Source organism: Dasypus novemcinctus, chromosome 19 (genome assembly GCF_030445035.2).
Source record: "Dasypus novemcinctus isolate mDasNov1 chromosome 19, mDasNov1.1.hap2, whole genome shotgun sequence".
Lineage (NCBI taxonomy): Eukaryota > Metazoa > Chordata > Mammalia > Cingulata > Dasypodidae > Dasypus > Dasypus novemcinctus.
In genome coordinates, this window is record NC_080691.1 from 61,686,010 (window position 1) to 61,713,572 (window position 27,563).

The 27,563-nt window shown below is 37.6% G+C and overlaps 1 pseudogene; it reads right to left on the minus strand.

Annotated features, from left to right (window-relative positions):
• LOC101437643 (polycomb protein EED pseudogene) lies at positions 1 to 27,563 on the minus strand (annotated as a pseudogene).

The following is a 27,563-nucleotide window of genomic DNA, read 5'->3' on the forward strand; positions in this document are numbered from 1 at the left end:
TTTAATAAAAATAAATTTTTATTAAAAGCAGTAGAGTCTGAGCAGGAAGACAGTACAAAGAATGTAAACAATGTAAACATCACTACATTCAGCTCAGCCTGATTGAATGCTTAAAGACAACTCTAAATGCTCTATGTGCGCTTACTAACAAGATACATCAAAAAGAGTCTATTATACACATACAACTATCTCTAATTCTGAAAAGGAAAAAGTAGTTTATCGAAGCCGATCCCAGCGCCAAATACTGGCATCATCACAGACAGCTATGAGGATGCTGCTGTCCCTGCTAAAGCTGGTCTGTCGGATAGCAGCAACACACTTCTGATGCGTCAGTGTCGTGCACTTGGCTTTATGAGGATCTTCTACTTCTAAATCCCAAACATAAAGTTTGCCAACCTGATTGCCCAATGCAAGCATCTTTTGCCAGAAATCCATAGAAAACCTCATGTACCAAATGTCACACTGGCTGTAATCAAATCGCCCAAGAATAGTCACATTAGACTCACTGGGTTTAATTTTATCTATATCATCTTCCATTTTGCCAGGTTTCCAGCACACAATGGCATTTTCACAAGACTTGGATAGTATCAAATCGCCTAACCATCGCACACAATCAACATAATTCCTATGTATGTCTCTGGTAGAAAAGTCAGGAAAGTGAATTTTCTGAGAAATAAATGGCCTGTTAGTTTTATTTGGGTTATAATCGTAAGATTCCTTAATTGCATTTATCATTCTCTTTGAATTGATCCTCCAAAGTTTAAGAGAGTGATCCATACCACAGGACATTATTTTTTCACCCAAAAGATCATAATCAGCACTCAGAACTTCATCTCTGTGCCCTTCTACACCTCCAAATATTGCCACCAGAGTGTCTGTTTGGATATTCCATAATCGTAAAGCATGATCTTTACTTACAGACAGAAGATTAGGGTCTCTGGGGTGGAATTTCAGCTCATTGATAGCATTTCCATGGCCAACATAGTGCTTTATGCACTGCATTGTTATGGGATTAATGATCCTAATTATGCCTCTGGATCCAGCCACAGCCAGCAGAGGATGGCTGGTATTGCTATCATATGTCCATGCACAAGTATAAAAGTTTTCATCAGCATCAGCATCCACATAGGATTGCAACAACCGGACTTCTCCTTGTGAGTGACATTCGTATAAGGTAACTCTGTTGCTTCCGACAGTTGCAAATACCAAAGGATCTCCTTCTTTACTGTGCCAGTTAAACTGAACACCAAACAATGGTTGGTTATGATCTTCCTTGAGACTATTCACACACTTGAAAGAATATTTGCATTTCTTTGACTTCCATTTTCCCTTCCCCCAACTTTTCCTTCCAGGTGCATTTGGAGTATTTGTAGGAGTATCAGGACGTTCAGTGTTTGTACCACTTTCTATACTGACAGCATCATCCTTTTGCTTTAGCGGCGTGTGCCACGTGTCCTAGATCTTGAGCTCGGAGGATAACGCTTTTCGAGAAACCGTGGAGCTGCTGTCAACCTAAGTTTTGACTGAGCGCAGAAACCCCCACGCCGTGGGCTGCTCCCCGCTCGCCTCCCCCCTCAGCAAATGCAAGAAAATCACTTTAAATTTAAATATCTCAAAGGTTAAAAATTTATTTGGAAAATATATACCATGAAATCATGGACCAAAAGAAAATTTGAGTCTCAGTATTGCTTTTGGACAGAGATCCCCAAATGAAGATTATTAGTATTAAGTATTGCTATTACGTAGACATGAAGGGATTGATTTTCCAAATCCCAAATGATGGAATTGGTAATTGAAATAAACAAATGCACATCATAGTTTGAAACATCAACATTCCACTCTCTGCAATTATTCAATAACTAGGATGCTAACAATGGCATGCATGGATAATATGAACAGTATTTTAAACCTCCTTGATCCAATTTCCACGTATATATTAATCCACTGAAAAACAATATAATATACAAACTATCAGTGACCAAAAGTGAAAGTGATTAGGAGATATGATAGTTAAATCTATTGTGGTGTCCTACATTCAATCTTTCCACAACAACAACAAAAAACGGTATCATTGATATGACCTAGCATACCCCCTTTTAGGTAATTACCTAAAAAAATTTAAAGCAAGAACTCAAACAGACATTCTCACATTTGTGTACATATGGTATTATTCACAATTGCCAAAAGTTGGAAAAAATCCACATACTTATCAACAGATGAATGTGTAATCACGATGTGATACACACATACTATGGAATATTATTAGGCTATAAAAAGGAATGAAGTTCTGATACATGCTACAACATGTATGAAACTCAAAGGAATCATTTTGTGTGAAATAGGCCAGACAAAAAATAGCAAATATATGAAATAATTACACTCTCCAAATTGATGAAGTCATAATCTAGAATACAGGATACCAGAGGCTGGGTGGGGGTGGAAATGGGAAGGTAATGCTTAATTATAATGGAGTTCCTGTTTGGGGAGATGGAAAAGTTTTGGAAATGGATGTTTTTATAGTCATAATATATTGTGAATGTAATAAACACCATTGAATGGAATAATTGAAAATGGAAAAATGGAAAAGTTAACCTCTATATATGTATATATATGTAAACTCTGGAATATAGTTAATAATATAATTATAATAATGTTTAATCAATTGTAAGAAAGTCACTACACTAATGCAAAATGCTAATAATGGGGAAAATGTGTGTGTGAGGGGGCATATGGGAACTATGTATTATTTGCACTTTTTTCAGTAAAACTACAACTGTTTTAATAAAAATTTTATAAATTATATTAATGAAAATAATTCAATTTCCAAAATGATTTGTTAAAGGAAAATGATTCAAATCATTCAATTATTGAAATGATTCAAATATCATTTAGTAAATAATATTTACTAAATATCACAAGTTTAGTAAACACAAATGTACCAATCCTAATTCCTTAATTAGGAGAAGTGTACCATAGTATGTAATATGTTAAAATTAGGTAAAACTGGAATAGTTTTATATATTTTTTCTTTGAAATTTTCATGTAAATCTAACATCAGTTGACATAAAAATTTTCTATAAGATAAAAACACTACCATCAGAATGAAAATCACTTTAATTATGGAATAGATTTCTTGGAATTATATTGCATCCAATATTATTAACTTAAGTTTTATACATATTTAAAAATTATTATCACAAAGATGACAAGTACATTTTTTCATCAGCAATATATGTAAAACACATAATTCTGAACTCCACAGATGGAAGTGCTATTTACTTATTTATTTTCCTTTCTTTTATGCAATGTGTGAAATATTTCTCTTCTTAGAATTTTATTGACCAATAGTGAGCATGAGTGATTATGAATTTAGTATTTTTTACTACTTATCTGTAAACTACATTTTCTACTGCACAATATTCCCAACAGATTTAGGCACTATGCCAATTATTACTGTCATATGTCTAACTTCCCTAGGCCTTACAATATCACCAATTAAAAATATTTCCATGATTTTTCATTTACTTTGCATTATGTGATCTTTTAGCATATCAAAATTTAGATTCTATGAAGTGAAATAAGTTTATATTTTTAATCTTTTCAATCACACTCATACACACACATAACACACACACTGTCAGTTAATTATCTCTATTTTAGATTTGTTTGAAATCACCTGTGTTTATACTGTAAGAGTGTTCTAAAATTATGTCCTTCAATATGTATGCCTGTCTATTCTATTGGTCCAGCTGCTTTTGTGTAATATGATGATGGTGACTGGGAACTGTTATCATGTTCCCCAGTCTGATCCCTCAACAGCAACCAGATTGTTAGACTTCAGATGACATAGTTGAAGATTTCCTATTAGGAAATCAGTCTTCAATAGCTTGGAGAGTATTTTCAGAAGATGGGCTGATTATCAAAGCAAAGCCAGATACAAATAGGCATCAGTTCAAATAAGGATACATGTGGTCTGAAGTAATTGACTTGTCAGTCTAAGCCTGGAGGGTAAACTAATACAATGCAGTCATGGTGACAGACATTCTTTCAGCTCATACACTCAATGGGAGGAACTAACTCAGGCTTGGTGGGAGGCAGCCCTACTCACACTCCATTGTACAAGCTGGAGGAATCCTAGATATGAACATAGTGGGCACCAGCACTAGTAGTGAAATACTAGATGGACCATGTGATCATTCAACTCTGACTTCCCTGGACTCTCTAGACCATCAGCACGGCTTTCCCTAGCTTGAAGGGGGTTGCTTAGTTTTAATACAAATACATTTCCTTTAACTTTACAATGTTACATTTTCTAGCTTGTTATCAACCTTTTATAAGAGATAATGCCCTAGAAATTAATTATAACATTTACCTCTCTGTGTGATGTGGAATAATTTTTCAAAGAATTGGTAGAATTATACAAAGCCAAGCCAGAATAAAGCAAGAGAAGATATTATTTCAAGAAATAGAAAGAAGTCAATGGCATTTCAAGCTAAAGAAAGTTGTGAAAAATGAAACATGAAGAAGATTAATTTGTTTTGACAGGAAGAATGCTTGTCAAACTCACCATAGCAGTTCAGGACACCAAAAGTTATAATGAGTTAAAGAGAAAATCAAACTTGATTGACCAGCAGATATGGACTGTACTTAACTCTTTCATTTTTCCTGTGAATAGAAATATACAAACTATATCTGGAAGGAAGATGGAACACACTAATTTTCAGGAAGTTTCTCCAGGTGGGTTGCTAATGAAATAACTCATGAGATGCTCTGGTACAAAATTGTGTAAGTGACCTCTAGAGTTTGTTCGGGCCATGAACGCTGCTTAGAGCTGGGGTCTTCATTACTTTATTGTGAACTCAAGGGTTTGGGTGAAGAAAACTTTCAAATAAACTTCCAAAAAATAATTACTTTTCTCTCTGAAGAGGAGAGGAACATGAGTACACAAAAGATGAGAAATTTGAGGTTAACATATGACCCTAATGAAGCACAAGGATTCTCTTGCTAAAGTAAACATGGACTCTGTCTTTAAAGTTCTGTGCAGCCTGAATTGCCACTACTTGTGAATTGAATGTCCTCAACAACTCTTCAACCAATTGTCTATTTTCTTCTGAAGAACCAGGAATATGAAATGAACCAGGAATCATGAAATGTAGAACAGTGTGATAGACAGAAACTAGTTTCCATCCCCTTAACTCCTTCTTTGTAGTCACAGAGAATGTGAAATATTACTTCTGCAATAGAGTGGAAATCAATTCTGGATATCTGCTTCAAAGAGTAATCATTATATCATTGCCTCAATTAGCTGCTCAAAGAGCACATTTAGCTGCTCGAAGTGGACGAGCAAGGACCAGGGAAGAGACAGTCCAGTAGCCCATCCCCTGCCCACCCACTCATTGCCATGGAGTTACCTGGGCTCAGGGGAAATGTGCTATGGTTTTTCTTCATGAAATGCTGGCAGAAAATATCTAATAAAATGAAGCCACCACTACATAGCCTCTGGATACTACTCATATTTTTATGAACAATGTATGTATAAAACTTTACATTAGAGATACATGCAAATTTCAATTAACTTGCATCAGTTGATTTTCTGGCATAGTTACAAACTGGAAAGTTTGGCAGAAAGGGGCACAAAGGGACTAATACTGTTGTAGCAGTTGAGAGAGGTTCAGTTATTTGCATATAGAAAGGCCAGAACTCAGGAATGATTTTGAGAAGGAAAAATGGTTTATTGATGGCCGGCCAGACTCAGGAGCTTTCTGTTTGAAACCTGAGCCACGAACAAGAATTTTGAGTTCCTTTTATTCAGAGAGGAAGGGTCAAATTGTTCTTTGTTTCACTGCTCATTAGGCTTGAATTAGCATATCTCGTCCAAATCCTAGGTAAGCTTTTAGCATGGACCTTGTACATTCTGGATAAGCTTTTAGCACATTTGGTTTGCATTGATAAACTGTTTCCTGGGACTGGAGTCATTGCCATGGTTACCGAGGGCAGGGCTGCAGCCTCTTACCATCCCACACCCAGAAGTCAGAACAGACAGTTAGGTTAAGGTTATCTCTGAAGAAAAAAAGAGCCTCCCACCCATAGCCCACATCAGTACCACAGAAAACAACAAGGGGCCTTAGGAAACACACTGAAGAGCCCTGAATATAGGTGGATGAGGTCTCTCTAGTATCTCATAAGAGCATGCTACTTGTTATGCATCCTGGTCACATGCTAAGTTCAGTTTTTAAATATTCATTGGGCATTAATATCTTCAAAATGTCTATATTTTATTACCTAATACAACTTAATAAGTTAGTCGTATCAGAGCTCACAAAAACTTTCCTTAGAATAGAAAATAAAAGGATACTCACCGATCAAAGAAACAGGAAACTTATCATGGGAATAGACAATTACAGACCTATGTGTCTCGGTTGTAGATTCAGAAACCCTAAGGAAATGTTCACAAACCAAATGTACTACCTATAAAATGATAATACCATAAAAATTATTTATTTAGTTAATATTACAGAGCTTTAACATTCAAAACTCAACAAAAACAATTAGTCTAAGAGAAATATGATGTAATCATCAACTGGAGTAGATGATAATCTTCATTTAATAAAAAAAATCTGCAATCAAGATCATACATTAAGTGATAAATAATTAGAGCATTCCTTAGAAGTAATGAATGGAACAAGCATAAGGCATGAAAACATACAGCAAAAGGAAAAAAATTAATAAAGTAATTCAGTAATCTCACATATTAATAAGCCTTGTTAATAATCAGGTTAAATCAATTAAAAATCAATGTATATCTATATATCAGCAACAAATACATTTAATTTCAAAACAAAGGCCCCACAAATAACAAATATTCCAAAAATATCTAATGCTTAGGAATAAAAAAGTAACATATTTAAAAATCCCCTCATAAGACTGTAAAGCATACTGCAGGATATCAATGGAGATGTAAGTAAATGAAAAATATAGCATATTCACTTATTGGAAAATAATTAATTAAAATTTCATCATCTTTAAAATTTACATCTCAGTTAACAACATGCATTTCTGGAAAATTATCAAAGGGATTTAAAAATGTTTTTGGAAATGCTCAGGGTCAAGGAAAAAACTTGGTGATTTAAAATTAAAATTAATTAAAATAAAATATGGGAGCCTATAAGGTTGCTTGAGCAGATTTCAGCATACAATCTTTAGGGCTATTTACATTGATACACATAAAATATATTGACCAAATGTTTAGATATTTGTAGTTCTTCCCACTACTTATGTTACATACTATGTATGTGTAAAAATTCCCCCATATATACATTGTAGAAAATTGTAGAGCCCACTGTCCAATATTTGAGTTTCCTAGATCAATTTAGTAGATTCTTAGGTTAGATTGGAGCAAATTAATAGTGACACTATTCTCTAAACAAAGTTATAATAAATAACAAAGAGTAAGAGTCTTCAGGGCTTATAGATCAAATCATTACCTCTCTTTCTGATGATGGTAAGAACATAGCTGAGCTGTGATATTTTAAAGGTTTTTTCCCAATGATAATTCCACAATAAGATGAGTCTAGGCAGCACTCATTTGCCAGCAGGGCAGTTCAAGATCTTCCCATGACTCTATAAAACTCCACTTTCTAGTGGAGCTATTATGTGTGCAGAGGGTCTGGATCAGCCTTTCCCTCACATCCTGTGCTTAGGTTACTTTCTGCTCCTACCCTGGGGAAAGTAAAGGATAGTGTGGGGGAAAGGGCTGGATTGTTCTACTCAGTATATCTGTCCATGGAGAAAAACAAGTGAAAATGGGAACACATAATCCTATTCAAAGTCCTATTCTACAAGGAACATTTGCTAAGGAGAAAGACATCTTTAAGTACCATGGCATAACCCAGCATAAAGGAAGAAAGTGCATTGTGGAAGATAGATAATGCCTCAGTTTTACAAAGGATTACTGATGCAAACTACCAGAAAGGTTTTGGCTTTTTTAATCGGGACTTATTTCAGGTAAAAACTTACAGTTCTGAGAGTGTGAAATGTCCAAATCAAAGCATTAGCAGAGATACTTTCTCACCAAAATCAGCTACTGCTGAGGCTGGAGTTTACCACAGGTGAGGATGGCTGCTAATCTCTGCTCAGGTCCTTGCCTTCTCCTCCAGAATCTACTGTTTCTCATATCTCAGCTGTGGGCAACAGTTATAGACCTTGTCTCTTTTTGGTCCTCCTCTCTCAGACTTCACTGCTCTGTAAGCAGAGCCTCTTGCGGGCTTCATACTTAAGCTTTAGCTGTGAGAAATCCTGGAGTCGTCTCTCTCATAGCTGGATAAAAAAAAGGCAGTGGTGAAGATGCTGATGGGCCAACAAGCAGAGCTGAATGATATAATAGAGAAAAAGAACAGATCAGAACAGTGCTACATAACTCCCAGGAGGGTGAGGGACTGAGAGACAAAAAAGCTGAAATGACAACTGTGAGTTACCAAGCCACTGTGGCAGCCAGGGAGGACTCCCTTCCCCTACCACCAAGATTATTAAGCTGGAATAAAAATGTGGGCTTGCTGCAGCTGACTAATGGGAACAGACATCTTCCTTCTTGTCAGCTATTTCAAGGGAAATGGGAGGGGAGGTCAGAGTGCTTTACTTCAGTGAATTCAGCAAGCAGAGCCCACTTTGAATCTCCACTGTGAAGATTCAACATAGGAACACAGGTAGGCTGAGACTTAAATACCTCAGTGGAAAGGTGCACTAACTAGAACCATCAGCTGGCCAGCCTGGAAATTTTGTGGATAAAAACTGTTCATGTTCTCTGTGTTGAACCCTTGGGAGAAAATCTGCACCCTACTAGTGAGTCCCTGACTGAATTTTGAAAACTTAAATTCAGAAAATTTAAAGACTGAGAATAAGTTGAATCAAGTATCAAAGAAAAGCTATGAGAAAAAAATGGGTGAGAGAGAGGAAGTGGTCATCAGAGTAAATTCATCAACATATTCAGATGGTTAGATATCAGCAAAAAATCATAAGAACAAAGCAAAATGAAGAAACCAAATATCCTGAAGAGATACAGGATTTATAACAACCAGTGATAATCACACAACTCTCCTAAATCACTCAAAGAATTTATAGAAAATATGACTAAAAAGTAAAGGATATTAAGAAGACACAAGGAGAGCATAAGGAACAATTTGAAAGTCTGTAAAGAATAGTAACAGACCTTATGGGAATGAAAGACACAATGGATGAGATTAAAAACACATTAGAGTGGCCACATTTGAGCAACATGGAAGCTCTCAGAAGGTAACTGTTAGGCACCCTGCATCTCTAGGCCTAGTTCATATTTCAGGTGCACAGGCTCATAATCGTAGCCATCAGTATCAAGGGCTCATTGTTGGACCATCTGTCTTTATTGATCTTTGCCATTGCACTTGGGGGATTATTGCTGTTCCATTGGGGAATGTGATATAGCTTCCCTGGCTAGGAACTCAGCACTCCCTCTGTTGTCATTTTTAACTGAAACCACTATGAAAATATCCAAACATTTTTATGTACCCTGTATTCATGCCCTGGAGAACTCCCTCCCAACCATTTGCCCCCTATCAATAACACCCCACACCAGTGTTCCTCCCCTGCCATAGTTGAACCTCTCTGTGGTCCAAAACTTCTTTAAAAATGAAGCCTAATATATTATCAGGTTCCATTAATAGTAAAATGGAATATAATGATGGGTTTAAACGTTAGATATAGAATATATAGTAATTTAGAAAAAATAAAGTAAAAATAAATTGGGGTATCAAAAATGAAAAAATGAAAAAGCTTTGTTTTTGACATTTTGCTTTTCATCACTGCTATAGGTGTTGCTCTGCATGTACAGTGGCAAGGCAATTTCTTCCATTCATTCCTCAGTGTCTGCATTCTTTCTATTTTTTTCTACTTATTAAGTTTGTCTTCACAAAAGTTTTATTTTTTTAAAGATTTATTTATTCATTTATTTTTCTCCCCTTACCCCCCCAGTTGTATGCTCTCTGTGTCAATTTGCTTTGTGTTCTTCTGTGACCACTTCTATCCTTATCCGCAGCACCGGAAATCTGTGTTTCTTTTTGTTTTGTCAGCTCTCTGTGTGTGCAGCACCATTCCTGTGCAGGCTGCACTTTATTTTGTGCTGGGCAGCTCTCCTTACAGGGAGCACTCCCTGAATGTAGGGCTTCCCTACATGGGGGACACCCCTGCATGGCATAGCACTCCTTGCATGCATCAGCACTGTGCATGGGCCAGTTCCACAAGGGTCAGGAGGTCTGGGGTTGGAACCGCGGACTTCCCATGTGGTAGGTGTTTGCCCCATACATTGTGCCAAGTCTGCTTTCCACAAAAGTTTTAGATCACAGTAATTCACATATACAGTATAGAGTACTCCCACATATCCAATATCAAACACTTTGTCCCTTCACCAGCAATGATTGTTTTACATGCTCATATTATATTTGCTGCAGCCGATGTACAGATATTGAAACAATAACTTTCAAACATGGTTGCATTTGGGTTTACATTATGGTTTATATTTTAGACTATACAATTTTTAAGTTTTTAGTTATTGCATGTTTTACATTATGGTTTACATTTTAGCCTATAGATTTTTATACATTATTGGTGTAATTTAACATGTCCTATATCCATCATTGCATGATCTTGTGGAACACTTCCATTGCCCCACAGTTAGACTGATTCCATCTATTCAATACCTCTTTCCCCCTTCCCTCAAGGCTCACAGTGACAATCAATCTTCATTACTTAAAGGACCATATTCAGAGATACTTGCAACAATATTGAGGGCTTGACATACTTGATTGCCCTAATCCATTAGGAGCCACCAGTTCTCTTGAGAGATACAATTCTCTCTGTTTGAGAACATCAGTCCTCCCCAGGGTGTGGGTATAACTTCACTCTCATTGCATGGGTCTCCACCCAATGATATAATCCACTATGATAAGATGAGCATTCACATACTCCCTAGAAGCTTGCCCTGTGTCAGATGTCCTCACTTAAGCATCTTAAACAGGTAAACTTCCCTCTCCCCCAGCATGGAACATCACTCCTGGGGATGAGCCTCCCTGGTGCCGAGGAATTACTACCAAGCACCAGCTGATGATGTAACTAGAAAAAGACCTTGAATAAAAGGGTCAACTCAGACCAGCAGGATATCTCAGCCTACATGTAATATCTGCTGTTAAAAACTGCTTTATGACTTTGGATAAAAGGGGGAAGTGGAAAGGACAAATGAGTTTTTAGAGCTATGAGTCTCCACAAAAGAGTTGGGAGATTTTCAGAGGGGTCACACTTACGCATGCCTTACCAGTGCCCCAGTGACAGCCAAAGTAAATACAACCCCAGGTACTGGTTTTCCTGAGGGTTACAGAGACCCATGTTCTATGGTCATGGCATATGGCTCTGGATTTCAGTGTCATGTCAGTTGGCCCTACTTTGGAGTTTGTCTCCCTGAGTGTAATGGAGTTGGACTCGGATATGGCCTTTCTACACATGCCTCTTCTGTTACTTTTACCAGACCCGTGGTTGGCACTGGGGTTTGCATATACTCAGGAGACCCAAATCTCTGGACTGTAAATGTGACAGCCAGGCCCTGAGCCTCAGCACACTTGCAACTCCTACCATCTGGTTTATTGGACTTACCCTGGCCAACTAACAGGGAGGTGAAGAAGATAAATAACCACACCAGGGAGCCAAGTGTGCCTAAAACTGCAAGCAGGAGAATTGCATCCATCATCCATGTGGAATCTAAGCCCCTTCTCGAAATAGAGGTGGAGTGGACATAACCATCCCAGGGTCCACGGGATGGAGAATAGAGTATGCATTAGAGTGGACTTACTGTTATTCTACTATGGAACAATTGTGGTTAGTAATGGGAAAAATTGTAGCATTGTTTTGGAGAAAGTGGCCACAGTAGCTGCTGAGGGTAGGGAGAGGGAAGAGGAGATATTATGTTGGGGCATTTTCAGGACTTGGAGTTTTCTGGATGGTACTACAGGGACAGATGCTGCACTTTCTATGTCTTGCCATGGCCTACTGGTTAGACTGGGGGAGAGTGTAAACTGCAATGTAAACTATTATCTATGTGGTGCAGCAGTGCTTCAAAATGTATTTACCAAATGCAGTGAATGTGCCATGATGATGAAAGAGGTTATTGATGTGGGAGGAGTGCGGTGAGGGTGGTGGGAGTATATGGGCACCTCATATTTTTTAATGTAGCAATTAAAAAAGTAGAGAAGAAAAAATACAGTAGAGGCACATAGGATCAGATTTAAATTGCTTGAAGACAGAATTAGTGACTTAAAAGACAGAACATCTGAACTGGATAACACAGGATAAAAGAAAGAGAAAAGAATGGAAAAAAATGGAACAGAATCTCAGGGAATTGAATGACAATATGAAACACACAAACATTTGCATTATCTGTGTCCCAGAAGGAGAAAAGAACAGAAAAGGGGCAGAAAGTATATTTGAGGAAATGACTGAAATTTCCCAACAATTATGAAGGACATAAATATCAATATCCAAGGACAACACATCTGAAACTGGATAAATCTAAATAGACCTACCCTAAGACACCTACTTTTCTGAATGACAAATATCAGAGATAAACAGGATTCTGAAAGAAGCAAGAGAAAAACAAAGTACCACATACAAAGGAAACTCAAAATATTAAGTGCCAACCTGTTACCAGAAAGCATGTCAGAGAGAAGAAAGTGGCATATTGCATTTAAGGTAATGAAAGGGAAAATCTTCCAGCAAAAGTTATGTATCTCGTAAAGGTGTCCTTCAAAAATGAGAGTAAATTCAAGTCTTCACAGAAAAATATAAACTGATAGAATATGTTACTAAAAGACCAGATTTACAAGAGATATTAAGGGGTGCTGCAGCTTGAAAAAAAAAAAACAAGTGTGAGAGATTTGGAGAAGAGTTTAGAAATGAAGATCATTAGGAAGATTAAAGTGTAAGACATGCAATAGAATGGTATGATAGAGAACTGACGGATAAAATGAATGAAGTAATGCCTTTACTGTAATAACACTGATCATTAATGGATTGAACTCCCCAATCAAAAGACATCGATTGATAAAATGGATTAAAAAATATGAACCACTCATATGTTGTCTACAAGAGACATACAAAAAATATGTTGCCTACAAGAGATTCAACTCAGGCATAAATACACAACCAGGTTAAAATGAAAGGTTGGAAAAAGGTATTCCATGCAAATAATAACCAAAAATGAGCTGAAGTAGACTAGATAATTGTAAAATAACAAGATTATAGTATATGAATAATAATTACTCAGTGCAACCAGCAAGTTGTTCATGTAATCAGCATTCTGTATGTTTCTTCTTACAAAATAGACACTTGTTTTATATTGAGGAGGACTGTAGAAGAAATTTTTTTTGATACTTCATTTTTCTTTAACCCCTTCTTATGCATACTCATTAATTAAAATAATACATTTGGGTCAATAATGATTTAGAATGACATTGTTGAAAGAGATTTTGAATTTTTCTGCCTCATAAAATTATGAGTTAGATAATTGCAAAATAACAAAGTTTATAGTATATGAACAATAATTACTCAGTGCAAATAACAAGTTGTTCATGTAATCAGGATCCTGTATGTTTCTTCATGCAAAATAAACACTTGCTTTATATTGAGTTGGCATATTGTTATCTGCTGTAATTCATTCCCCTAAGATGTGAAGGATTTTAAATAGGAACGTGATTATCCAGAAAGAATTATGGTCTAAATGGATATTAAATAACTAAACCAATAATGTATTTCATTCTTAAGATTTTGTCAATAGAGCTGTAATACGAAAATTAAAATTATGTTATAAGAAAATATCTATTATATTAGAATGAAGACTTACATTACACTTATATCTGATTGTTACTATTTCTTATCATTGATTATATTCAATCTAACCAGGCCTTGCACTCTCTTTTAAAATTTGAAATTTCTTTCAAACTATTTTTCTATTTATTTTATAATTTTACAATAAAGGTCTTTTTAAAAGCTAAAAACCATTGGTAGTGCTCTTCATTTCCTGTTTCTCTGTGTGTGCTCCTGTTTTTCTGAGTTCTAGCAGCAGGGCAGAAACACATCCTGAGTCACACCCCATGGATTTAGTCCAGTCAAGGGAAGCAGATTTTGCCCAACTGATAGAGCATCTGCCTACCACATGGGAGGTCCAGGGTTCAAACCTAGGGCCTCCTGACCAGTGGGGTGAGCTGGCCCATGTGCAGTGCTGATGTATGCAAGGAGTGCTGTGCCATGCAGGGGTGTCCCCTGCACAGGGGAGCCCCATATGCAAGGAGTGCCCCCCAAAAGGAGAGCTGCCCCATGCAAGAAGAGTGCAGCCTGTCCAGGAGTGGTGCTGCACACATGGAGAGCTCATGCAGCAAGATGAAACAACAAAAAGAGACACAGATTCCCAGTGCCGCTGACAAGAATACAAGCGGACACAGAAAAACATGCAGCAAATGGACACAGAGCAGACAACTGGGGGAATGGGGAAAGAAATAAATAAAAATTGAAAAAATAAGGATCTCACACCTACAGGGGTAGATTAGTTCAAAAACACAATCTTGCTTTTTTTGAGATTCATGAAATTAAAACTCTCACAAATTTGTTTTCACATCCCATGTCTTCTCTAATATGTAATCAAAAAAATATCAAGTTAAAAATGTAATAAAAATATCAAGGTAAAACATGTTTTCTCATATAAAAAGAAGTATATAATGTACTGAGGCCTGAGACTATGCCTCCCATTATTTTCACCTACAAGGACATACTGGAACATTGACCCAGCTGCTCTTCTCTAAGAATATCAACTTGTCTGTGCATAGGACATGGGACCAAGAGCTATTGCCATCAAGTTTGGGACTATACATAAGCAGGACCCTTCCTAAGAGAGAGGGGATTCCTTTGATGGACAACTATGACACCAGGACATCCTGAGGACCTAGCTAAATTAGGAGAGAAAAAAAGGAGAGAAATGGACAGACAGGCCATTGCTGAGAATGATATGCACATATTTGTGTGAAGAAGAAAATAAAATAAAATGTGGAATTCATGAGGATTTATGGTTACTAACCATGGCATAACTTTATTCATGGTCCTAACATGAATCCCAAAGCCAGTCTTCACTTGCTTACCCCAGCTGAGGTCCTGTTTCTGTGTTTGATTTTAAAACACTCACATTCATATGGTTCCTCAAAATTTGACATTGCTGACCACTGGCAGAGTAAATTCTGTCTCTATAAGGGACACTCTTCTTTGTGTGCAGGCAAAAATGTTTCCTTCTATTTCACAGCACATCAGTGTTTCAGGGCCAACAGCTGCCTTATGAATGGGGAATCATAAATTGTTTCCTTTGCCCCCATTTAGAAGGCAAACAGAGGACAGGATGAAGACCCAGCTGTGTTTGACCCTGTGAGATTCTTCTCAATTCCCAAGGCAGGTCCATTACTTGGAGGATCAGTCATTCAAGGCAGCTAAATGGATTATCAGGGAAGTGTCACCTGAAGTCTAGGAGCTGTGGCAGTGACAAGCTTTCTCCCAACCATGATGCATATCTCACACACAATAGACTCTCCTCCCCCTCCAGTCCTCCTCCATGTCCCCTGAAGTTTCTGTTTCAGGTTCTCATGCTACCTGGAAACTTTCATCCTAGACAGTATAACCTGATGTTCTGCTCTGAAGAGGGGCACTTGCTTTTGTTGTGGGAAACTGGCTTACCTGTTTGTTATTATAAATGTTACACCTGTTAGTTGTAGCAGTTATTACATGTTGCAGTTGTTCCCTGTTATTGTAAATGATGTTGCAGTTCAGATAGCAAACAGCTGCTTGGAAGTTTCCAGTAAATGTGATGGGAAAACTAGGATTGAGGCTCTCAGTTCCAGAAGCTGTGAGTCCCCTGGTCCCAGATTTGTCTCCCCTCTTGTGTCTCTACCTTTATTTCTTCATTGCCTTCCCTTTGAGCCAACCTATTGTGAGCTGAATGCAGCAAGTGGCACCCAACATGGGGCTCAAGGGAAAGAAGGTCCACAGCAAGTGGTGCCAGACCAGGGACACAAAAAGGATTGCCTTGAGTGAAACTAAAGTTTGTGTAAAAGTGCAAAGACTTGAATGGTTTTGATGTGGGCTATGGGTGGGAGGTTCTTTGCCTCTTTGGAGATAACCTAAGCTGTCTATCCTGACTTGTGGGTGTGGAACAGTAAGAGGTTGCTGTCCTGCCCTTGGTAACCATAGCAATGACTCCAGTCCTGGGAGGCAATTTAGCAGTGAAAACTATATATATACCAGCCAGTCCAGGGAAACTCTGATGGTGGTGATGTGGAAACTTAAGGGAACTTGGACTTGGCCTTGAATGGGAAATATAATATAGCCTGTGCATAAATTCAAAACCATCTAATTCTGTATCCAAGTGTGCCTAGTCTCTAGAAATCCAGTTGAGTGATATGGGCTTTGAATGTTCAGAAAGGATGTAAGACTGAATGTGTATTCAAAGTTGCATCCAGATGGAATGTGGGCAAGATGCTAACTCAAGCTCACCTGAAATGTGGGCGATATGTTAATTCAAAACCTATCTGGTACTCAAAAACTTAACTAACAAAGAAAGTAGTTTTCTTTGATAAAAGCACCATTTGACTCCCCACCCTGTGTAAAAGGAACTTGAAAATCTTGTTTGAGGCATGAATTTGAAACAGAAAGCTCCTGAGTCTGGCCAGCCATCAATAAAACATTTTTCCTTCTCAAAATCATTCCTGAATCCTGGTCTTTCTATACACAAGCAATTGAACCTCTCTCAACTTCTACAGCAGTTTGGAAAGAGCTTCGAAGTCCTTGAGGGTTTCTTGTATTTCGCCAGGAGACAGAGAGCAAAATCTACACCTTCCAGACCAGTGGCAGCGGCTGTGGGACTGTGGGGACAATCTTTCCAGACCAGCAGCTGTGGGGAGGCTGCGGGGCCGCCTGGCATGCATGCTGCAGCTTGGGAGCATTTCTGTGCAGAAATGCTATGAAAAGGACTTCCAGGGCTGTTTTGAGAAATGAAAGAACATTCTGTGTAGGTACCAGCTCATTGGATAAAACCATACCATGAATGCCATGAATGCCAAGAAACGACAAAAGTTCCTGTGGGACCCAGAATCTCCGGTCATGCAGAGGGAGAGATTGATGCTGGAAATTGCATGGCTGTGTCTCATTGTGAAGACTAGAATGGCTCTACCTCTAAGTATCTAAACTACAGAACTTGTTCAAGCATGGCATCATAAAGCAAATATGACTTGGGGACAGAAAGAGACTTAGAAAGAAATTGAGAGGAAGAGAACTGGAAAAGAAATGTTGAAGCAATGAAGAAATTCTAGATTAGTAAATTTAAAACTGCTTTTGTGTTTGTATGGTTGTTCAATATTAGTGAAAAAGGGTGTTTGTTCAATGTTAGTGTGTGTAAAAAAAGAGAAGGGGGAAGCCGACTTGGCCCAATGGATAGGGCATCTGCCTACCACATGGGAGATCCATGGCTCAAACCCTGGGCCTCCTTGACCCATGTGGATCTGGCCCATGCACTGTGCTGATGCACACAAGGAGTGTCGTGCCATGCAGGGGTGTCCCCCACATAGGGGAGCACCACGCACAAGGGGTGCACCCCATAAGGACAGCTACTCAGCATGAAAGACAGTACAGCCTGCCCAAGAATGGTGCTGAACACACGGAGAGCTGACACAAGATGAAGCAACAAAAAGAAACACAGATTCCCGGTGCCGCTAATAAGAAGAGAAGCAGTCACAGAATAACACACAGTGAATGGACACAGAGAGCAGACAACAGGCGGGGAGAAAGGGAGGGAAATAAATATTTTTAAAAAAGAGAGAGAGAGAGAAAGGCAGGTGTCCCAAGAAGACGAGAGCCCAGGGTCCTAAGAGGCCCAAAGGGTGTTTGTGCAATGTTAGTGTATGTGAAGAAAAAAAAAAAGGTCAGGTGCCCCAAGAGGGCAGGAGCCCAGAAAAGTGTTTGTTCAATGTCAGTGTATGTTGTAATTTTTCAATGTGTGTAGTAATGGTTTTTGTTATATTTTTATATAATGTGATCTAAAAGAGCTCTATTCAATTGGCCAAAAATTAAATAAGCACTTATATTATTTACGTTTCTTAATTAATAGAATTCTTGCTTAAATTGTTTCATAGGATAAAAGGAAAGATGTAGAAGTTAAATGAATATTGAAAAAGGTAAAAAGTTTGAGGGGATGCTAATTGAAATTTAGTAAGGTATATTTTGTCCTAAAATAAAATGGTTAATATGGAGATATGTGGGACAGAACTAGTATGCATATAGCACTTATATTATTTACGTTTCTTAATTAATAGAATTCTTGCTTAAATTGTTTCATAGGATAAAAGGAAAGATGTAGAAGTTAAATGAATATTGAAAAAGGTAAAAAGTTTGAGGGGATGCTAATTGAAATTTAATAAGGTATATTTTGTCCTAAAATAAAATGGTTAATATGGCGATATGTGGGACAGAACTAGTATGCATATAGCAAGTTGTAAATGTATTGTGGTAGCATTCAGTAAGATAATGTATTTTGTAAAAGTAAAACAAGCCTGAATAAATACAAAAAGTGCAAAAACTTTGTGAAAAGGTCAACAAAGGACTTTTGCAGTTCCTCAAGGTTTTCTAGCCTGGCCTGATGGCAATGAATCTGGCTGAAAAGAAGAAACCTGTGGCAGTCACCCTAAGAAACATCAGAAGAAACCTGTGGATATTAAGGGCCTGAAAAAGGCAAACAATTGGGACATGCTGTAAGGTCCCTGCTACTCTATCAAATTATTAAGCGCTGTTCGGCTGGGTAAGAGTGTGTATTAATTTAGCCTGTAAATTGGATGTGGCCAACATGAATATTGAGTACTGACTTATATAGCCTTGCCTGTTGGAAATTTTAAGGCCATGAGAAATGAAAGTCTATTCTGCTAGTTGGAAGTCTTATTGTTTGTTGTTATGATGTGGGCTATGGGTGGGAGGCTGTTGTCTCTTCATCAATCACAAGCTGTGTCCTGACTCCTGTGAGTGTGGGACTGTAAAAGGCTGCAGTTCTGCCCTTGATGACCATGGAAACGACTCCAGTCCCAGGAAACAGTTTAGCAATGCAAACTCTGTAAACTTTAAATATCCAGGAAAAATGCAAACCAAATGTGTTAAAAGTTTATCTAGAATGTATAAAGTCCATGCTAAAAGCTTACCTAGAATGTGGAAGATTATGCTAATTCAAGCCTATTGAGCACTGAAACAAAAGAACGATTTGGCCCTTGCTCTCTGTATAAAAAGAACTCAAAATTCTTGTTGGGGGCTTGGGTTTGAAACAGAAAACTTTTGAGTCTGGCCTGCCATCAAGAAATCATTTTTTCCATCTCTAAATTATTCCTGAGTCCTGGCATTTCTATACACAAATAGTTGAACCTCTCTCTCAACTTCTACAACAGTATCTGTAAAATATATGTAAACTATTATAGCTGTCTTCATTTTAACATTGTATGTTAATGTTAAAATATAGAAAGATTTCCCCTAATGTCAATATTGTTCTGGAAGTAGTCATAAAGTTTGCAAAGGAAAAAGTGAAACTCTTCTTATATACTAAATAACATGATTATGCTTACAGAAATTCTAAAGGAATGTACAAAAATTTAATAAGTAAACTTGGGAAAGCCACTTGAATGAAACTAATTATTTGTACATCAACTGTCTTCACTTGCTTGGGGCTTGTGACTATGAGAGAAAGTAAAGAACTCCGCAAAAGTGAATCAAAGGAAAAGAATAGATATCCATGTGATGTGGGCTATGGGTGGAAGGCTCTTTGTCTCTTCAGAGATAACTAAGTTGTTTGACTTGTGGGTGTGAAACGGTAAGAGGCTGCAGTCCTGCTCTTAGGGACCAGCAGGCTCCAGTCCCAGGAAATGTTTAACAAAGCAAGGGCTATAAACTTTAAGTATTTAGGGGAAATGCAAAAACCAAGGCTTATCTAAAATGTCTGGAGTCCTTGCTAAAAGCTTACCTAAGATGTGAAAGAGATATATGCTAATTGAAGCCTATTGAGAACTGAAACAAAGGGACCATTTGGCCTTTCCTCTCTGTATAAAAGACGTTTGAAAATCTTGTTCGGGGCTCGGGATTCAAACTGAAAGCTCCCGAGTCCGGCCGGCCGTCAATAAACCATTTTTCCTTCTCAAAATCATTGCTGAGTCCTGGCCTCTCTATACTCAAATAATTGAACTTCTCTTAAATTCCACAACATTAATGGCGACCACGAAGGGACAATAAATGAAGGCCAGAGACGGTAGCATTTTGCTGCCCCTTCCAAATCCCCGAGGAAGCCGGGAGGACTCGGGTGAACCCCAAATCTGGGCGCCCCTGGATTAAATTTAATCCAGAAAAGATGTGGGCTCCACCAGAATCTTCCCGACAAAAATCGAGGGCAATGGAAGGTCTGAAGAGAAAGATTCTGGGAACGAAAAAGAACTCCGAACATGGAAGAAGGTAAGACTCCCCGGGTGAGCAGAGTCTGGAAGGCCCTAGCTTTAATTGCTAGGAAGGGGAGGCTGATCACCTCCCGAGAGAACCCTAGTAGCCCAAGAAGGCTGGGGGGAAGCCGTTCTCTCTAGGCTTGGGAAAAGGAGGAAAACCGGGGAAAAGCCCTGGTGTTTTGGGTTTGTCTAACTGCATGTTAGAATCTGGTACTGGTCTTATATGCACTAAAGGAGTGGAGTCTCGATTTTAATAGGAAGGGTATTTATAGGTTCGAGTCCTAATATCCTGGAAATTGGTCTAGATTAAGGAAAACAAAACTTGGTTACAGGAAAATGGATCGGCTTTTCTGGTGGAGCTTGGTCTGGGTGTAAAGTTTAAACAGTGGAAAAGTCTAGCTGGAATCTTTTGTTATGGTGCTAATTTGTGAATGAATTTGCTTTATACCAAATGTTAAGTGTTCTGAGGTTTGTGATGGCTGTGGGGGCAGCCGTGGTGAAAATAAATATATAAACTTGTGAGTCAGATTAGTGACCTTTGTGCTTCTGTCTGTGTCAGCTCAATGTTAGTGTTGGAGTTGTGTCCTTACATGAAGTAGAATTACAGCTGAGCTGGAGCCCTCCCTTGCCATTGGCAAGGGGGTGAAATGATTCTGGGGCAAAAGCTGAGGAGTCTAGATGTTTGTGCATGTTCTGGTGTCTTGTCTCTGGTCTGGCCCTTTGCCGGGGCTTGGAGGCCATCTGTGTCCGCGCCAAGCACCCAAGTCTGTTGGGAATGTCCCAGTCAGGGCGGCTGGGTTCCTGGGAGAGTTGCCAAATTTGAGTAGGTTCTGTCTGCCCATTTTGGCTGAAAGCTGGAAAGGGGGGAGCGGCTTGCCCCTTTCCAGTGAGTCCACCCTTCTATTCATAAGCCGCATTCCTGTTTGTTGTGCACCCGACTGCCTGGAAGGGGGGGAAGTGAAGGAGGTGAAAAGCAGAATCAGAATAAATGCAGTAAAGTTCCCTCCTTAGGGTGTCAAAGCCAAAATACGTTTGCATTCTGCTCAGGTTCTTAGAAGGTATTGTAGTAACCTTAAGTAAGAGAATGTGTTCTGTGAAGGTAAACTTTGTATTAAGGGTATAAATAATTATAAAAGTTTTACAAAGCATTGTTTAAGGTATTTAAGTGGCTAATTGCAGAAAGTCATTATTTAACAAAACTGAATTGATAATAATAATAAAAGGCAATTTTATAACAAACTTATTCGGCAGCCAATCTCCCCTGCCAACTTGCTTCCAAAAAAAACTGTTTCTGGTATTACATGCTACTAAGTATTTAAAGTGAAGAAAAGTTCATTATTTTAACAAACTTGTTTAGTATTAATGGCAATTATATGTTGTAAGAAGTTTGCCTGGTAACTTAGTATGTGGGATATATGGAGTGTGTTTTTATTGTTAAGGTAACAGAAGGTGATTTTGTCCTAAGATAAAATGATTGATTATTGGAAAGAGTAGAGTGTGGGACAGAACCTGAATGAATACTGAAAGTGTAGAAGGTTTGTGGAAGGGAAATTTTTATGATTAAATTGAGTAAGATCAATATACAAAGAAAATATTTTATCAATAGCTTCTTGTGCTTTAACCTCATCATATCCTCAATGTTTGAAGAAGAGTCTTACCTCTTTTAAAAGAACATTTTATGTTCTAGAAATCAAATCCTGAAAAGTAGCCTTTTATTTCAAACTAACTGCAAGAGATTTATTCTTTCACTTTAAAGGAAAAATTAAAGTAATGGTTAAGTTCATTTAATATGTTATAAGTTGAATGAAAGGTATTTAAAGGTGTTATAAAATTAATAGGTTTTAAAAAAATTAATAAAAACTGTAACTAAGAGTTAAAATCATTTATAAATGCATTTATATTATAAAACAGTGGAAAGACAATAACTAAGATTATAGCTGGGTGAATTTAGCCTGAAACTATTATTTAAGTGTAAATTCTACACTAACCTTTCCTTTGTTTATGGTTACTTCAAGCCTAACCTCACCCTTTGCCTTTGCCTATGGTTATTTCATAATTGAGAAGAGCTGGGACATCACTGTCTCCTCTCCTGGTATTAGTAACCCTTTCTCTCATGAATTCAAGTGTAAACTAACTAAATTGCTGCCTGATAGAATAAGGTTAAATGGCCACTGGAGTTTTATTATCTCCAAAAACAAAAAGGGGGGTGGAGGGGGAGAAGTCTCCTGCCTTGACGGTCAGTGTTCCTAAGAGTGGCAATTCATGAGAGAAAGCAGTCTGTCTCCCTGAGGCTTCAAATAGCCTCAGTAAATATATATAAAATTAATCTTGTTGCTTATCCAAAATTCTGCTAATTTCAAGGTAAAATATGAAGTTCTAAAACAAAATGGTGCTAAGGCATTGAGAACATTTTGGTTATTACAATCCATTAAGTAAGAAAGAAAATTCTTGTGGTAAACTGCATGGTCATAGTGCAAATTAAGAAGAGTTTCAAAAGTCTTTGAAAAGTTTAAAGTAACTAAAGTCATGTTGTTGTGTCAAACTATTCATATCTGCCTATTTGCTCAAATTGTTAAAAATTAAATATGCAGTTATATTTATAAATATTCTTAAAGCCCAAATTGAACTAAGCAGGATGAAAAAGTCATAGAAATCTGATTATGGAAACAATTGGGAAAGGGCCTCCTCTTTGCAAGAGCTTTTAAGGCAAGACTAGGTGTGGCAGATTAAACCTATCTACTAGGCTAGGGAATTAAGAATCAGTTTGCCAGGTAATTTCCCAGTTTAAACCTTTGTCAGCCATAAATTGGAAAAAAAAAAAAAAACAAAACAAAGATTAGGTTAATTTTCACAGAAGAAAAATGTTGATGTAACCCGGCGGCCTGCTGCCTCAGTCTCCCACTCCCGGGTTGGACAGCAGTGGAGGAGACCAGTTTAGGCCAGTCCTATGGGCAGTGGAAGGATGCCCAAGAAGGAGCTAACTAAGTCGGTGCCATTTCAGCAGTAAATTCTATTCCTTATTTGACAAAGGGGGGAGCAGGTAAAAACTAAAATGGTTGGAATGTGATAGAAGAAGCAGTTAAATCAAACTTTTGCATGGGAAAGTTAAATCTCAGATAAGCTGTAACTTCTGAAGTATCCAATCTATGGAAAAACAGGAAGAGCTTGCATGCTAGGCTTAGGGGTATAAATTGTGTCATTTTTCTTTGTTCGGGGCACCAGCCATATCTGGCTCTGCGCCCCTTCTTGCAAGATTGAGAATAAAGTATTTTCTTCTCCACAATCTGGTGAGCCTTATTTTCTTCCAGAAGATTTCTTTCCAACAAAATAAGGTAATTAGTGGCTCTATTAACAAATTTCAGTAAGTAAAGGAAAGTCCATAAAAACTATGGAGAGATCTTTCCTGGGTTATGATTTTAAAAAAATTAAGTAATTGTGTAATGTGTTTTGAAACCTGGTAGTCAGTATGCATGTGTTTTAAAACCTGGTAGTCAGTTATGCTTTTAAATTAATAATTTTCATAACTTAAAGAAAAGAAGTTTTTAGCTTCCTGTAAGGGAAAAAGAGAACATTCCTTGCATAAACTATTATGGTTTCAATTTTATTTTTGAGTGTAATCTCCCATAGTTAATTTATAAACTAAATTAACATTATGTACGAAATCTTTAGTGAGTGAAATTAGGCTGAAGGAAAAAGATTGTAGATATGCTCTCTTAAATAAAGAGTAAATTTCTTTCATTGGTAATTGTAATTTAGTAAGTTTATTTAAACATGAGGTGGCTAGTCAATGTGGTTATAGTCAATTATAAAGAGTTTGTAAAACATCTTCCAAACTGAAAATGTTTAAATAGTTCTAGTTGTAGAAGTCATTGTTAACTAAAGAAACTTAGATTGGTATTGGTAGCAGAAATAACTTCATGATAATAAACCTGTCTGAAGGCCACTGCAAAATACACATTTAAGTAAATGGTAATAAAAAGTTGTCTTGATTCTATTGGAAATATTCTGTTTTCATTCTAACAATGAAAAATAATATTTTTCCTCTATTACTAAAGTAAAGTACCTACTATTATCTTCATAGTAAAATTGTGTAAGTAAATAGTCATTTGATATATGTATTGCATTAAGTTGTTTAAAATATATATAAAGCAAGGAATAAACTTTAACATTGTCAAACTCTTGTGCATTCGAACCAGGCCTTGTATACATTACAGGTGGCCTCTCCATGTGAGTTATTGGCTAGGCTGGTCACTGACCCCTCAATTAAAAATATGTGCTATATCAGTCTCTGGTTCTGCTCCTGAAGTCGATGGAAACTATATTGTAGTTTCAAGCTCCTGCAAGCAATAATGACTCGGTACAGCCAAGTGTACAATGGATATCGCCTCCAGACTGGCACTGTTCCATGGTGCCAGAGAGCACTATGCACCAGGCTAGTAGAATACTGGAAAATCTCTGGAATACTGGAAGGATGCTGCAACTTGCTCACTGCGTTGAAGAACATGCTAAGTGGAGCCATGATACCAGGAGACTGTAAGTAAAACTTAAACACAATTGGCATTATGGCCTGCTCTCATGGAGAGATAACATGTAAAGTATTACAAACCTGAAACTCAAAACTAATAATGGCAACTCTGAATCCTTATGCATTAAGTAATACATTAGTTAATATTAAGTGCTGTACTTTTATCCTGTACTAAATATATGCCTAATAATTGTAATGTTATCTTTTCTATTTTGGATCAAGTGCAGAAGTATATTAGACATGTTAAATTCCTGGTAAAATCATTTTCTAAACAGTTAATAACATGTCTATAGAATAAGGTGGCAGTCTCAGCCAGTCTCAGTTAGCAAAAGTGAGGCTTGCTTGCTGATGGTGAGTCACCTATTGAACAAGTCAAAATTGCTAGAAATTGTACAATGAAAACCAAGGTGTAAAAATCTTTATTCTGTAGTTCTGATCACTCCCACAGGTGAAAACTAAGAATATTTCCAAATTAGTGTTCTAATCCTGAGTGAAGCCAGTTGCCCAAGGAGTGCCAGTTCACCAGGAGCATCTGACAAAGCGAATGAGTGTCAATCATTGAACAGCTTGGAATGTGTCTTCAGACAAAGCTAAGTGTCTGTTGCAATTTCTCTCTAAAGATGGATAACTTAAAAAAGAACATATATGCTGTTCCCACCAGCTTTTAAGGAATGCCATCTTTATAGGCACCTAACCTTGTCTACCTCTGTAATCCAATGTGTCCTCTTTTAAAAACAGGTATTCCAAAATTTTAATTAAGTTTGTTTCTTTCAGAGTGAACATCTTATTAACCATATGAAAACTTCATCCAACTTCGTACAGAATGCCAGATCCATCTTCCTCCAGTTAGAATAAATTAAAGAGTTTTACACCTTATTAGGCAATGACTACAGCCCATGGCCAGCAGGAAGCAGTTACAGAAAAGAGATCGTCTCCCTTCAGCACCCCTTTTAAATTAAAGGTGTAAACTCTTTAAGAGTAAAATAAAAGTAATAGATGGATCTGGAACCTGACTGGAAATCCACGTGAGTGCCAGTGGCAGCAGAATAACTGCGGGAGGCCCCTGCCCAAGATTCTGCTGTCCAGAATGAAAAGTTCTAAACTTCTAAAAACGGTCCTTGATGCTGTACTAAAGACTGATAAATAATCAGTCAAGACAACAAACAGTCATCCACCTCATAGCTACAACAATAATTATGCCAAAGCTTAGCAAGTTAATCTTTGGCAGAAAGGGGGGAATGATGTGGGCTATGGGTGGAAGGCTCTTTGTCTCTTCAGAGATAACTAAGTTGTTTGACTTGTGGGTGTGAAACGGTAAGAGGCTGCAGTCCTGCTCTTAGGGACCAGCAGGCTCCAGTCCCAGGAAATGTTTAACAAAGCAAGGGCTATAAACTTTAAGTATTTAGGGGAAATGCAAAAACCAAGGCTTATCTAAAATGTCTGGAGTCCTTGCTAAAAGCTTACCTAAGATGTGAAAGAGATATATGCTAATTGAAGCCTATTGAGAACTGAAACAAAGGGACCATTTGGCCTTTCCTCTCTGTATAAAAGACGTTTGAAAATCTTGTTCGGGGCTCGGGATTCAAACTGAAAGCTCCCGAGTCCGGCCGGCCGTCAATAAACCATTTTTCTTTCTCAAAATCATTGCTGAGTCCTGGCCTCTCTATACTCAAATAATTGAACTTCTCTTAAATTCCACAACACATGTACTTATTGGCCATTTGTATAACATCTTTGGGGAAATGTCTATTCAAGCCTTTGACCTTATTATTAAAATTTTTATTGGTGTAGTATGTATACAGCTTAAATTTAATACTACAGAATTGTACAATTTGACCAGTTTTAATTGGGATATTTGTCTTTCATTTTTGAGTTGTAGTGGTTATTTATATATTCTGGATATTAATAACTCTGTAATGAAAATGAGATGACACCTAGATAAAGCCTTGTGAAAACTGAGCAGAGCACAAGCTATCCATTCCTAGACTTCTGATCAAAAGAAACTGAAATAATAAATGGGTATTGTTTTAAGATTCAAATTTTGTGGGCATTTGCATGCAGCAACTTGCACACACAAACATACACAAATAATACATGTTGTGGATAATTACATTATAAGTAAATTACATTATAACAGTGCTTCAAAATATCTTCTTTATTCCATGGTACACATTTAAACATTTCCCTCATATTCCTGGTTACATATAACACACCCAACTCTCAAGACCTTATTTTACTCAGCTTTAGCTTGGGTGGAGTTAAAGTGATTTCACTTTGAACTTGATGAGCCAATGCACCAAGGAAACTGAGGTAGGCAGCATCCAACTGAAAGTTTCATCTTTGTGGACATGAACAATTACATGGAGGATGACCACCAGGTGCTGCCTGGACTCATTTTTCCCTGTAAAGAGCAGGAAGAGGCAGAAAGCTGGCACCAGAGGAGCATCAGGGATGGCTTCCAGCATGGCCAT